The sequence below is a fragment of the Staurois parvus genome, unplaced genomic scaffold (genome assembly GCF_062004578.1).
Source record: "Staurois parvus isolate SC_StPar_1 unplaced genomic scaffold, SC_StPar_1.0 ptg000104l, whole genome shotgun sequence".
Classification (NCBI taxonomy): Eukaryota; Metazoa; Chordata; class Amphibia; order Anura; family Ranidae; genus Staurois; species Staurois parvus.
In genome coordinates, this window is record NW_028317900.1 from 6,203,751 (window position 1) to 6,219,200 (window position 15,450).

General features: G+C 42.1%; 1 protein-coding gene across 4 annotated transcripts in view; it reads left to right on the forward strand.

Annotated features, from left to right (window-relative positions):
- CDIN1 (CDAN1 interacting nuclease 1) overlaps window positions 1-15,450 on the forward strand; it is a 535,942-nt gene that overhangs the window by 416,890 nt on the left and 103,602 nt on the right. The gene's annotated exons all lie outside the window — the stretch shown is intronic.

Here is a 15,450-nt window from a genome sequence, read left to right on the forward strand (position 1 = left end):
TTAAAGTGTGGTCCTCACCAAAGCCCTGCAGAATTTCTGGCTGTCCTCAGAAATGCCTATTTCCTGGCTGAAAAGGATCCCAATCCTAACCAGCCAGAATTCAAGACACTATTCTATGAAGCATTACCTGCTTACATAAAATTGGGACTTGCAAAGGATTACAGAAAGGGATGCTCTCTTGATTGGTTGGTGAGAGAGAGTGACTATTTATTCTCGATCCAACAGTCCAGTGAGGGCGGGATAAAAAGAGAACCTAAAAATAGCCCCAAGATAGTAGCAGCCACTACCGTTTCCCCTCCAAATCCAAATGTGCAGGCAGAGAAGAAATCATATGCGGAAGTAGTCCGTGGGGGTAAAACCAATGGTTCCCCTAGATTTGTACCTCAAGCCCAGCAAGTGAAGGAGGTCCATAACTTTGCACCCCAAAACCAGTGGGTGAGAAAGGATAGACAAAAGCCAGGGAACTACGGTAGTGGAAGTGAGAAGAATAAAAAGTATGGTAAGGGCCAGTACAGTGATGAAAATCAAAGGAGGCAATGGTATCCTCAGAGGTTCTATTATCCTCGCCAAAACCAACATGGGAATTTTTATGGGAACCCCAATTTCAATAGGAACCATAATTACAATAAGAATCCCAATTTTAATAAAAACTCCGACTTCCAAAGATTTCCTCCACGCCAAGAACACCCTCAAGCTCAAAGGGGGGATACAGTACCCCAGGCTCCCTTTAATAACAGGGAGACCCCAAAACCTCAGAGAGAACAATGGCGTCGGGACCAGAGCAGTAGTTCTGACTCTGAGTCTCATTACCAGTCTCGTCCAAAATACAAGCGCAAGTATAGGAAAAGGGAGAATCAACAGAATGACTCCTCTGAGCGTATTGGACAAATAGAGGCACAGATCAGCAAAATGGCTGAACAAATGGACAGGCTTGCCACTCAATTTCCATCCAATCCTTTTTTAGGAGCAGCTCCTGTGACCAACCAAGGGTCACAGAATTAACAGGCAACCAAGCCTTAAACCAACAGGGGAGGACACTGAGTCAAATGACAGGAGATGTGTGCCCCGTCCCTGACACGCCTACTAATGGAGAAGTTAGTTCTCAGGCAAAGGGGGACCATTTGTTGGTTATTAATGATTCTCCTGCTTTTCAGTGTCCATCTATTGCCCCTAATATAGTCGCAGCATCGGAAGTCATCAGGATTGACAAGCCAGACGGAGCACCAACTTCTAGTTGTGCTTCTGTCTTGAGACAGTCCAAGAATCCCACCAGGGAGGATAAGGGTAATGTGTCCACCACATGCGGTGAGATAAGAGCCAGTCATATGTTATTGAAGGGCCCACAGATCTTCAACCACACTAATTTCATGTGTGAGCTGACTGAATCTGATGGGAGATATTATGCCACGGTGCAGGTGCAGGATGCCAGTGATCTTTCGATTGTCGGCTTAATAGACACTGGATCCCAAGCAACCATCATGTCACAGGAGCATTTTGACAAAGTGGCGAATGTCATGCCCACCAAGCCAAGACTTAAAAGTTTTGACAGCTCATTGATTGGTGTAGGTGGAGACCCTTTACAGGTCATGGGTACCGCCTGGCTTAAATTGAAACTGGGTAATAAGGAACTGAGACACCCCATCATCATTGCCAGTATCTCCCAGCACCACATGATAATTGGGATGGACTTCCTAAAAAGGCTGAACACCATAGTTGACTGTGTGAACCAAGTACTGTGGTCACAGGTAAATACCCCGATTAAATATGGGAAACTTAAAACTCCCCATTCCCGACAACACTGCCACCTGGTGGAAGAAAGGCCTGGATCATTAGAAATCCATTTCAGGAACAGCCAACTTCCTGATGTAACGGTTATCAAACCTGATGACTGTAACCCTATCAGAAGAGATGAGGAACACATTTTTAGAATTCCCCAAGATAAAATCAAAGATATTTCCCTCCAAGATGACATCCTTACGATATCTTTTCATCAGGAGGATAAACCAAGAAAAGGGGGAGATCACACCCAATTCTTGACAGGTATTGAAAGGGTTAACAGCGACTTGTTTATCCCCATCCGGATAAATGGTCTTAATAGGTCAAAATATGCCAAACTAGATTTGAGACAGGAACACAGCTTTGTAAGCCATGGGCTGATAAAACACCTGACCGAAATGGAAATGATCCGTTTCTCCACACCTCAGCGTCATTGGATTTCAGACTCCCTTGATGACTCTGATGATCACAATTCAATGGCTAGGTGTCTCTTAAACGTCACTGTAGGAAACAAAACAGCCGCCCATGTGTTCCTAGTCTTGGATAATTCCCAAACTAAAATTTATTTTGGCAACGATATATTACATCGCTTTGCAATGCAAGTCGACCTAATTAATGACTGTTTATGGAGTCGACTAAAGGGGGACCCCGAAAAATACCAAAATCTGGACTTAGCTTTAAAATCCCAGCAACAGATGCCTTATGCTGTTGAAGTCCAGGTAGCCCAAAAGATTACAATTCCTAAGGGCATAAATAATTTCATACTCCCCATCCAAGTTAAAAAGGGACATAGACTGAAGGGGTCAGATGCATTAGTATGCCTCTCCCATAAAATGCAGGGGGAGGGACTGAACATTACACACACGCCCCTAGTCAACACACATCAATCCCCGATGTACATTTACGTACATAATCTGTCCAATCAGGACATCGTCTTACCCAAAGAGACCCTTATTGGTCTAGCGGTAGAGACTGAATATTATACCTTTGGGGTTACTAACCAGGTGATTGGACTCATCCCCGATGAATATTTGTCGGAGGAACAATTAATTGAACAAACATTCCATTCATTACCAGAGGGTATTTTCACCATAGAGTCCATTTATCCATTCGATTCTAAAGATGGCACCTGTCGAATCGAAGAGACATCAATTGTCTTTGATCACCCAATCAAAGAACAAGAGTACCCCAAAGAACCTGGATGGCAGGAGAACACACACACACATCACATACCCAATGACCTCACCACGAAACTTGAAGAGGCATATGAGATAGGTCAGCCGGAAAGCTTTCCTGGATTCAAGGAGTTAGTGGAAGAGATGGTGGCCCTCGCCGACGCGTGTGCCAGTGATCTCGACCGACAATTGCTCCGAGAGCTTCTCCTTGAATTCCAAGAGATCTTTGCCAAGGATTCTTACGATTGTGGGACTACTGACCTACACATCGCTAGGATCCAAACAGATCCAGATGCCCCACCAGTATTCGTAAGACAGTATAGGTTACCATTAGCTTCCTATGAATCTCTAGCTGAGATTATCAGGAAGTTACATGAAAGGGGTATAATTAGGCCCATCCACAGCTCCTACAACCACCCGATCCTGGGTATCTTAAAACCCAATGGACAATGGCGTCTGTGCGCTGACCTCCGTCAGCTAAACAAACGTGTGTACATGTCAGGATGGCCTGTCCCATACATAGACCAGTGTCTCGCCCAGCTCCAAGGATCCCAAGTTTTCACAGCTTTGGATTGTGCACAGGGGTATTGGACCATAAAGGTGAGTGAGGAAGACCAATACAAACTGGCCTTCAGTTTTGGGAATCGACAATATTGTTGGGTACGAATGCCTTTCGGATTCATAAATTCCGGACATGAATTTGCTGTGTTCATGCACAAGGCCATGCCAGACGCCTTCGAAAGGGGGACGTTGGCATATGTGGACGATATCCTGATCAAAAGTACTGATATGGCCAAACACATTACAGAACTTCGGCATGTCCTGGGCCAATTAAAAGCAGCAGGAGTTAAACTGTCCTTACAAAAAGCCCAGTGGTGTCGCACGAAGGTAAACTTCCTAGGCCATGAAGTTACTGCTGAAGGTTTGAACCCACAAAAGAAGAAAGTTGAGGCGGTTCTTAACTGTAAAGTCCCTACTAACCTTAAAGAATTGAGATCATTCCTAGGTATGGTAAACTACTCGCGTAAGTTTAGTGACAATTACGCCGAGATAAGCAAGCCACTGCTTCACCTACTGAAGAAGGATGTCGAATGGTCGTGGGGTAAGAAACAGGAGGACGCCATGAAGGAATTAAAGGAACGTCTCACACAAGCGCCGTGTCTCGGATATCCCGAAGGGGGTAAAAATTTCTATCTAGAGACAGGGTTTACGCAGGTAAGTATGAGTTCTGTTCTTTACCAGAAACGTGATGATGTCAGTAAGGTGATTGCCTATGCCAGTAAAACTTTGTCCCCGGTTGAAGTAAAGTTCAGTGACTGTGAAAAAGCTCTATTGTCCACCGTGTGGGCATTACAGAATTTTCGCAGTTACATTCAGGGAGAGAGAATCATTGTTGAAACGGCACACCAGCCTTTACAGTATTTAAAGAGTGAACGTATCAAGGGAGGAAATGTGTCTAATAGCCGCATCACTGCTTGGACTTTGTCTTTGCAAGGGTGGCCTCTTGAAATTCGGTACAAACAGAACAAGGAAAGTCCAGTAGCCCAGGGCCTAGCCGAGCTCCATGATTGTTCCGCAACTACGCCTGCTATGGAGGCCCCGGACACTGACTTTCTGGAAGAACAACTGTTCTCTCCTTACAAGGTTTACGATGAAGAATACTGTAAACAGCTGCCGTGTGTATATGTGGATGGTTGTGCTTTTCATCACAAGGATGGGGAACAGCTCCAACTAGTGGCAGGTATTGGAATCGTTTGGACCCAAGGTGTCACCCCAATTTCTGTGGGATACAAACTTGGACCAAAAAGCAGTCAGGTTGCTGAACTTACTGCAATTCTTAGAGCAGTTGAGATGGCTATAGAGTTCAACATCAGAGAGTGTGCCATCATAACCGATTCCAATTATGTCAGGAATAGTTTTGTGGAGTATTTCCCTAGGTGGAAGCGAAACAACATGAACAAGAGTAATCACAAACCCGTGAAACATGGTAAGCTCTTTTGTCACATCGATGAACTGGTAAGGTCCAATGATCTCACCCTGCACTTCAAGAAGACCAAGGGCCACTCCAAGGTTCTAGGTGCCGAGAAAGAAGGGAACGATCTGGCCGATTCTCTAGCCAAGGAAGGGGCAATCACCGGTGAACTGATAGACATTGACCAATTTTTAGGTACCGTACAGGTTGAAGCTGTCACCAGGCAACAGGCCAGAACAGCTGGTGATCCAAATGCAATACAGTGGAGTCACGATTCTCCTAGTGAGGATTTAATTACTGCCCAAAAAGAAGACCCAATAATTGGCTTGTTTTATAGTCATATAGAAGATCCCAACCAAAATCCCATAAATAAGGAAGTATGTAGTGGGAAGGAGGATTTACGTATCTTAATGAAATCCAAATCCCAATTCTCTTTATACCAGGGATTGTTGATACGAACCTCAAAGGGTGGCGTACAACAATGGGTCGTCCCACTTAAATTTAGAGGTTTGATGCTACAGCATGCCCATGATGCTCCCACTTCCGGTCATCGTGGGGAAAAGATCACGTATGAGATCCTGCGGGATTATGCCTACTGGCCTCATATGTTACGTGATGTGAAGGAATACTGCCAAGGTTGCCTAATATGTCCCCAATTTCAACCTACCAAGCCAACTCACAGAGCACCTCTCCAGAAGAGGGGGATATGTATGCCTTGGTCAGACCTTCAGATGGATTTTATTGGGCCAGTAACAAAATCTTCACGAGGAAATCGGTATATGTTAACAGTTACATGTTTATTCACCAAGTATGTCGAATGTATACCAGCACCAAATAATAGCTCCGAGACATGTGCTGCATTGCTAATAAATCATGTATTTTCTCGTTTTGGTTTACCTCAGAGGATAGAGTCTGATAGAGGATCGCACTTCACTAGCGAAGTGATGGCCAAATTGTGGAAAATTTTGGGGGTTAAAAGGAAATTGCATATCGCCTATCGGCCAGCCTCTAGTGGTGGTGTAGAACGATACAATCAGACCATCGTTAATGTCCTTAAGAAATTTGTTAAGGAAACAGGTAAAGATTGGGATGTCAAACTCCCGCTGGTCCTGATGGCGTTGAGGGCTACTCCGAATACAGTTACAAAAATGTCATCTTTTGAACTGATGACAGGTAGACGGATGGTACTGCCCCAGCACTTATTGTATCGCACTACAGATCAAAATTTGATCAATGCTACCACCACACACCAGTACATAGAGGATTTACGTAAACATCTGCAATATGCTTTTGCCTTTGCCCAGCGAAATTTGGAAAGAGCTGCAACTAGTGCTAAGACATACTATGATCTCAAGACCTCCAAGAAGGAATATGAGATTGGTGACAAGGTCTATCTATACAACTTTGCAAGAGACCAGATCAAAGAACGGAAATTCCTTCCATCTTGGAAAGGTCCGTTCTCTATCATTGATAAAATCTCTCCGGTCGCATATAAATTGCAGGTTGCCCGGCATGGTGAAATCAGTGATAGATGGGTGCACATCAACCAATTACGTACTTGCCATCCGAAGTCTCAATTGCAGTTGTTGGAAGACTAAACCCACCAATTCCTATCTGGAGATATTGAGATCATTCTTAAACTTCCTTTAAACATATAATTCATATTTTGCCTTACAGGATCCAGTAACATAATTTTATGTATATCCATTACTCAAACTGTTCATTTTAATAATTTAGAAAGGAAGGCCCAGACTATGACCAGACCGGCGATCGGAGGTGTCAATGACCGGACCCTAGAAGGAAGCTATAATGTCCTGTGGGAAAGACCAGATGCCAGAGATCGATCCGGAGACGATAACCTGATGTCCCAGGCCACCAAGGGCTAGTCCAGAGGAAAAGACCCGCCTAGGAGACCGTCTAAGAGACCTGTCGTGCGGAGGACCCATGGACCCCAAGGTGGATGTGCCAGGCCAGGCCGGCCTCATCACAAGACCAGGATCGTCATCGGAAGTGTCCATCTAAAGACGCCGAGTCAAGTTGAGGAACAACCAGCATGACCGCTGCCATTTTATTATCGAAATTTTTTTTTTTTTTTTTTTTTTTTTTTTATTTCATTCACTTCACCGGAGAAGACGAACAATCACTCTAGCCAAAAGCCCCACTCATGTTTTGCGACACAGACACCCCTATACACGTGCCTGTACCCCAAACAAAGGGGGATTTTGTTGTGGGCTTTTGAATCATGTCTCAAGAATATGACTTTTATCAAGACATAATGTTATATAGCAAACAGCTCAGCAGAACCGGATGTTAAGAGTTAATTTTGTCTTGGTTAAACCTTCAAGAATTCTAGTTAAAGAAATGAAGAGAACAGGGAATTAAGACTTTTCCAAGACAATGGGATGTTTGAACTGTCAACAAGGACTATTTGTATATGGAAGTGAGAAGAATGCATCTACAGAAAGTCAAACACATAGGACTCTGACTTGTAAACATTTCAACAATAATGAGACGGGAACTCAACTGTTTGGAAGCTTAACCAAAACCTGTAGAGTGTGATGAACCAACAAACCTCTGAAATTATTACTATCTACTATTGTTCACCAAGGGTGAAAGCATTAACAATTGTTTACTATGAGTCCGATACAAGGGCTAGGCAAACAGAGATTTTTTCCCTACAACAGAGGAAATGTTGATGCTGAAACCAAGGGGTGAAATTCAGGACATTTAAGTTTAAAAGTTCACTGTATATCATTACAAAAATGTACTACAAAAATAGATTATGAATAAGATGTCATAGACTTTAAACACCACTAAATACTCAGCAATGGGAACTATATATCACTAACTTGAGTATTGAGATGATGGGAAGTAAGATGTATTATAAACTAGCATTAGTTACATGTCTTATCAAGAAACAAACAGGATGATACTTCAAGGAGGAATAACCGAATATACACCTATATTCCATGGTCCCTATTTAGAATATCATAGGTATGATCACTGCTATATCTGGATAGAGCCGTATATTTTATTCCTGAAATTACCTGAAGATTCCACCCAAGGTATGAGTCATCTCAAATGCTCACATTGTTCTGTGATACATGACCGCCACCTGGCGGGCAGGTGAGAAATAGCTTATGTACACACATTTCTCAACTAGCCAATCAGGAAGCCTGGTGGGAAGGTATCTTAGAACAATGGACTAGTGGATATAAAAAGCCCATGTGCTGTAACATGAAGAAAACCTCATGAAAAAGAAGAACCCTCATAAGACCTCATGGAAAGACCTGACATCTGAAGAAGATCTCTGCTGAAATAACTACTCTTCCATCTTTTCAAACTTCCTAAAACTTTAAACCTCTAAACTTATAACTTCCTACGTTCTCCCCTATTGAATCTTTCACTTGCCTATATATCAGTCTAAAGGCGTTACACTGCCAGCTAAATCCACGGGAGAGTTGCCTAGTCTGACGTCCGGGTGTGGTGAGATGTTTATTTGATTTGTATTAATTACTTTCTCTGTTGTGTAGAATCATAAAATTACCTTAGTGTATTACAACAATATTGGATAGTTAGATATATGTAGTCAGATACTGTGTTACTGTTAAAAAAATTGTTTATTGCCATATTATAAATTTTTCCATATTTCATAATTTATTGAATATTAATAACCAGAGTATCATATATCAAGGGCTTACTTCTTGCAAGCCTATGGCCACGGCATGTAAGAATATAACCTTTGAGATATTCGAAATTATTAATTATTAATAAATTTAATAAATATCATATCATTTAAAATTTGTGATTGATGTAATTAGTTAGAGACCTTATTATTGTGTCTTACATTGGTAGGATATATTTTTGATTGTGTGTACCAATATTCATTTATCACCAGTCTTTTGTGTTTTGTGTTAATATATATATAATTTTTGTACATAAATAAATTTTTATATTTATCTATTATAAGGCAAATTTTGTGTGTATGGTACGAAATCATATTGGCTAAAAGAATTCAAGGTATAATAATAAGTGGTGATCAAATTATCAAGGTGTCCAAATTATTGGTTTACTAAATATTTGCCGTATTTTAACGGCTGGAGGCACTGTAATATTTCATCTAAGGGAAAGGGACACGCCCTTTATAAATAATATATATCCTTACATAAACCACCACAACAATATCTAAATAATCCTCAGACTTGTCTGCATAGTAATATACCCGCGGGAGGACTGTCGCTTGTGCAGATGGAAAGTTATAGACCAGAATATTCATTATGAAAGGTGTTGGTTCCAGTTTAGAGTTCCGCCTGACGATCCCTCCCTAAACAGGGGATTGGTCTTTCACTTCAGAACCACCCTCTGCTGGGAAACTTTAAAACAGGCTGCCAAGCCTAAGGAAGTTAAGTTAAAGACGTCTCCCATTCTTAACATCAATATACCACCTGGGGAGACCTTTCCCTCTGAAACGTGATTTGCTTCCATCCAAGGCTTAAGGGCAAGTAACTTAACCCTTTAACTTCTCCCTGTTATCTCTTTGCTGTGCTGTTTTCTATGTGTGTTTGTGTGTGTATATATATATATATATATATGTCTTAGTTACATCTTCTCTGTAAATATTTTTACTGCACCTGTTTGACCCTTTTAGTAATAAATCTTTCTTCTGAAAGCGTTGAACTGTTTCTATAGCTCCTAATTGCAATTTACGAATCCCTGCCTTTAAAGAGACTCTACTGTTGGTTTAACTCTCTGTATAACCGGCCTATGTCAATGGGCAGGTTATGCGGACGATTATTTCAATTATTATAGTGTTATAGCGATATTGCGAGTTTCCTCTTTCTATGAACAAAAAGGAGGTGGTGGCAGTGTGAAGGGGTTAATTGCGTAATCAACCTGACCCAGTAACAATCGATTCAGGCTGCTGGCACATGGATCGGTACCCATTAGCTGGAAAATCGTTGTGCAGGGTGCAGCTGGGTGTGGCATTGTTACGCATGTCACATCGCGGTTGTAGATCAGTTAGCCCTTCGGACACGAGTTTGGTGAGAAGGTCTGGGATCTGACACCGCGATCGTGACACTCCGGTTTCCTCTCACACTCCGATGACATACTGGTAGGTTAATGGGCTCCTGTCTAAATTTGCCCTAGTATGTGCATTTATGAATAAGAGATCGGGACCTTAGATTGTATGCTCTTTGAGGGCAGGGACTGATGTGAATGTATAATGCATGTGTAAGGCACTGTGTAAATTGACAGAGCTATATAAGTACCTTAAATAAATGAAAATAAAATAGGTGAACCTATGAAAGCATGTTAACTATAACTCTTTTCAGGGGTTGTGCAGGCAAAATGACTGTAAAAAACACTCTTGGTAGATTTCAAATATGTATACACACAGACAAAATGTGTATTTTATTATTTGGGGGTTTATATATACAATATGTATTGTCTATTATTTGGGGGTTTATATAGCAAGAACTGTAGAAAAATACATTTTGGTCAAATCTTCTAAAGAAAGACTAAATATTTGACCTGTCTTTCAAAAAAAAATGTTTGGTTGTTTTTTTTTCCTTTATATATTAAAAAAATAAAAAAAATGTCAGTGGTTATTACAACTCCAGTTCAAAAAAAGGTGGGATGCTGAGCAAGAACTACATAAAAACAGAATTCAATGATTTGCAAATCTCATAAACCTCTTTTTTATACACAATAGAAGCTAGAAAATATATCATATGTTTAAACAGAGAAAATTTACCATTTTAAGAAAAAAATAAGGTAATTTTGAAATTTAATAGCAGCAACATGTCTCAAAAAAGTTGGTCCAGTGCCAAGTCTACCACAGTGTAGCATCTCCTCTTCTTTTGATGGAGTTTTGGAAGAGTAATGTCCCATTGTTGCCTAAAATAGGACTCTAACTGCGCAACAGTCCTGGGTCGTCTTTGTCCTATTTTACATTTCAAGATGCACCAAATACTTTGGTGCAAGATCTGGACTGCAGGCAGGCCAGTTAAGCTTAAGTACATGGACTCTTCTAATACCGAGCCATGCGTTTGTCATAGATGTAGTACACGGTTTAATATTGTCGTGCTGAAATGTGCAAGGCCTTCCCTGAAAAAGACATGGTCTGGATGGGAGCATATGCTGCTCTAAAAGCTGGATATACACTGCTCAAAAAATTGTTGTTAATCAGTTTCAGCTGCTTTGGTGTTAATGAAATTAACGACAGGCCCACTAGATAGGCAACAATGAGATGACCCCCAAAACAGGAATGGTTTTACAGGTGGAGGCCACTGCCATTTTTTTCCCTACTCGTCTTTTCTGACTGTTTTCCACTAGTTTTGCATTTCGGTAAGTATCACTACTGGTAGCATGAGGCGATACCTGGACACTACAGAGGTTGCACAGGCAGTCCAACTACTCCAGGATAGCACATCAATACATTCCATTGCCAGAAGTTTTGCTGTGTCTCCCAGCAGTCTCAAGAGCATGGAGGAGATTCCAGGAGACAGGCAGTTACTCTAGGAGAGCTAGACAGGGCTGTAGAAGATCCTTAACCCTTCAGCAGGACCGGTATATGCTCCTTTGTGCAAGGAGGAACAGGATGAGCACTCCCAGAGCCCTATAAAATGACCTCCAGCAGGCCACTGGTGTGAATGTCTCTGACCAATCAGAAACAGGCTTCATGAGGGTGGGCTGAGGGCTTGAAATCCTCTAGTGGGCCCTGTGCTCACTGCCCGGCACCATAGAGCTCGACTGGCACTTGCCATTGAACACCAGAATTGGCAGGTCCGTCACTGGCATCGTGTGCTTTTCACAGATGAGAGCAGGTTTACCCTGAGCACATGTGACAGATGTGAAAGGTTCTGGAGAAGCCGTGGAGAATGTTATGCTGCCTGTTGCATACAGGCACATGGGAGCAGTACAAACTGCTGAGTACCATTTTGAGTTGCTGCAAGGAAATTTCAGCAAAATGGACTAGCTGCTGCATAATTTTTTCACTTTGATTTTTGGGGTGTCTTTGAATTCACTCCTATCTATAGGTTGATAATTTTAATTTCCATCAAACAATGGACGTCCTTACATTCCTAACACATTACCCAGTCCATATCAGTACAGATATCCAGCATGATATTTTTCCCCGTTGAGATCTGATGTGTTTTCAGAGTGTTCCTTTAATTTTTTTGAGCAGTGTATCGTGCAGCATTGATGTGGCTTGCACATCTGGAAAAGCACTTTCCAGATGTGCAAGCTTCCCATTCCATAAACACTAATGAACCCCTTATTCATCAGAGATGCAGGCTTTTGAACCGAACTCTGATAACAAGTTAAAAGGTTCCTCTCCTCTATAGTTCGGGGAATGTGGCGCCCATGGTTCCCAAAAAAGAATATCAAATTGCAATTCGTCTGACCACAGGACAGTTTTTCACTTTGAAACAGACCATTTTAAATAATCTTTGACCCAGAGAAGATAGTGGCATTTCTGGATCATGTTCAGATATGGCTTCTTTTTTTCATGATATAGCTTTACCTCACATTTGAATGGCATGGCAAACTGTTCGCAGGCAGTGATTTTGGAAGTATTCCTGAGCCCATGCAGTGATGTCTATCACAGAATCATGGCTGTTTTTAATGCAGTGCCGTCTGAGGGCAGAAACATTTTTCACACAAATAGAGCTTTCTTTTGGTGGTATTTGATCACCACTGGTTTTTTTAAATTTTTTGTGATATAAATGAAAAAAAAATGAAAATGTTGAAAAAAAGTAATATTTTCTGCTTTCTTTTATTAAAAATTTCTAATAAACTCAAATTTATTCATAAATTTAGGCTAAAATGTATTCTGCTATATATCTTTGTTTTAAAAAAAACCAAAAGGTATATATTAATTGGTTTGTGTGAAAATAATACCGTATACAAACTTTGGTATATATTACTTTCTGACTGCATATCACATTTCTTGAGGTGCTAAAATGCCAGGCAGTACAAAAAAACCCCCAAATGACCCATTTTTGAAAAGTAGACATGCCATGAATTTGCTGGAAGGCATATCGTGTCCATGGAAGATTATTTTTCTTGCCACACATTTTTGGAAAAATTACCTTTTTTTTTTTTTTTTTTTTTTTTTACACAAAGTTGTCACTTGAATGATATATTCACATATGTCATGGGAATATGCAGAATAACACCCCAAACACATTCTGCCACTTCTCCCGTACCACATGTGAGAGACTTTTTGGCAGCCTAGCCACATACAGGCCTCCAAAATTCAATGACCACCTTCAGAATGTCCCTTCCTTCCACATGTTACTTCTGGTTTCTTAGACCATAGAGATTATTGGAGCCATTTGGTCAGCCGGCGGAACCACTGGCTTCATTTGGTGGAGCCCGAGAAAGCCATGGAAGATGGCGAGAGGAGGGGGAGAATGTCCCTTTTAGTGGTATTTAATCACATCTGGGTTTTTTATTTTTTCTTAAACCAAAAACCACTGAAAGTTTTGAAAAAAAGTTTTTCCTTAGATTTTGCCTTTAAAATTTTGTAAATAAGTGATTTTTCTTCACTGATGTGCAATAATGAGACTGCACTGATAGGCTGCACTGATGGACACTGATAGGTGGCACTAATGGGCACTGATGAGGAGGCACTGGTAGGTGGCACTGATGGGCATTGACAGGCATCACTGATGGGCACTGAAAGGCAGCACTGATATATGGCACTGAAAGGCGGCACTGGCTGGCACTGTTAGGTGGCACTGAGAGGCACTGATAGGCAGCACTGACTGGCACTGATAGGCGACACTGACTGGCACTGATAGGTGGCACTGATTGGCAGCACTGATAGGTGGCACTGATTGGCATTGACAGGTGGCACTGATGGGTGACACTGAAAGGCAGCTCAGATGGGCACTGCTATGTGGCATTGATGTGCACTGGTAGGCACTGATATGTGGCACTGATGGGCACTGGCACGAGGCACTGATGAGCACTGACATAAGGCACTGATGGACACTGATAGGTGGCACTGATGGGCACTGATGAGGAGGCACTGGTAGGTGGCACTGATGGGCATTGACAGGCATCACTGATGGGCACTGAAAGGCAGCACTGATATATGGCACTGATAGGCAGCACTGAAAGGCGGCACTGGCTGGCACTGTTAGGTGGCACTGACAGGCACTGATAGGCGGCACTGATACGCACTGATAGGCAGCACTGACTGGCACTGATAGGCGACACTGACTGGCACTGATAGGCAACACTGACTGGCACTGATAGGCGGCACTGATTGGCAGCACTGATAGGTGGCACTAATTGGCATTGACAGGTGGCACTGATGGGTGACACTGAAAGGCAGCTCAGATGGGCACTGCTATGTGGCATTGATGTGCACTGGTAGGCACTGATATGTGGCACTGATGGGCACTGGTAGGCACTGATGAGCACTGACATAAGTCACTGATGGACACTGACAGGTGGCACTGCTGGGGCTACACTGATCATCAGGGCACACTGATCATCAGTGCCCTGATGATCAGTGTACATGTCCCCTCCGCTGAAAGCTGATTACCGGCTCTCCTCTCCTCTCGAGCTGTCAGCGTGACAGGTCGAGAGGAGAGAAATGCCGATAACCGGCATTTCCCTGTTTACATGTGATCAGCTGTGATTGGACACAGCTGATCACATGACCGAGCCGACATCTTCGGCTCTTTCCATGATCGGTGATCTACTGTGTCCGAGGGACACAGCACACCGCCAATCGCCACGCTGCACGCTCCCTGAGCCGCGCATGCGCAGTGAGAATGGGAGGACGTCATATGACGTCCTCCCAGAACGAGAGAACTGCCTTGCGCCCGTCATATTACTATATCGCAGGCGGGAGGTGGTTAAAGTCCCAATGTGAAACACTTTCCACATGTACTGCTCTGCCTGTAGCTGCCACCCATCCGTAGTACACTGCAGGCAGTCTTCAAGTGGTCAAAGATTTGATATATTTTCTATTTTCTCTTGTGAATAAAATTAGTTTATAAGATTTTCAAATCATTGCATTATATTTTTGTGTAGATTTGACATAGTGTCCCAACTTTTTTAAAATTGAGTTTGTAAATGTATCTATCTCAAAAAGTTATATAAAATTCAGTACAGTGTTGAATGACAGAGTAGTTGGCAGTGAAACTATCACAGCATTGAAAAATGGCCTGGAAAGGAAGGGGGGTTAATATGCTGGTATTGGGGTGGTTAAACAGAGCATGATTTGTTTTTAAAATCAATAATTGACCCTTGTAGCAAAATAAATTGGCAGACTATTTAGCCATCAGCTATACACTGGGCACAGACGTAAATCTGTTTAAGTTTATTTTAACATCTGCCTATAGTAAATGCTCATATCCAGGGAATTATACTTTGTTTATCTTGGATGAAATGATTATATGTCCATGTTCTGATCCAGAGTAACTGCCTCAGCAGTATGTGTAAATAGTTTGTATGTGTGTTTTCATACATCGTACATTTTGGTTGCAGTAAACCATGACATGC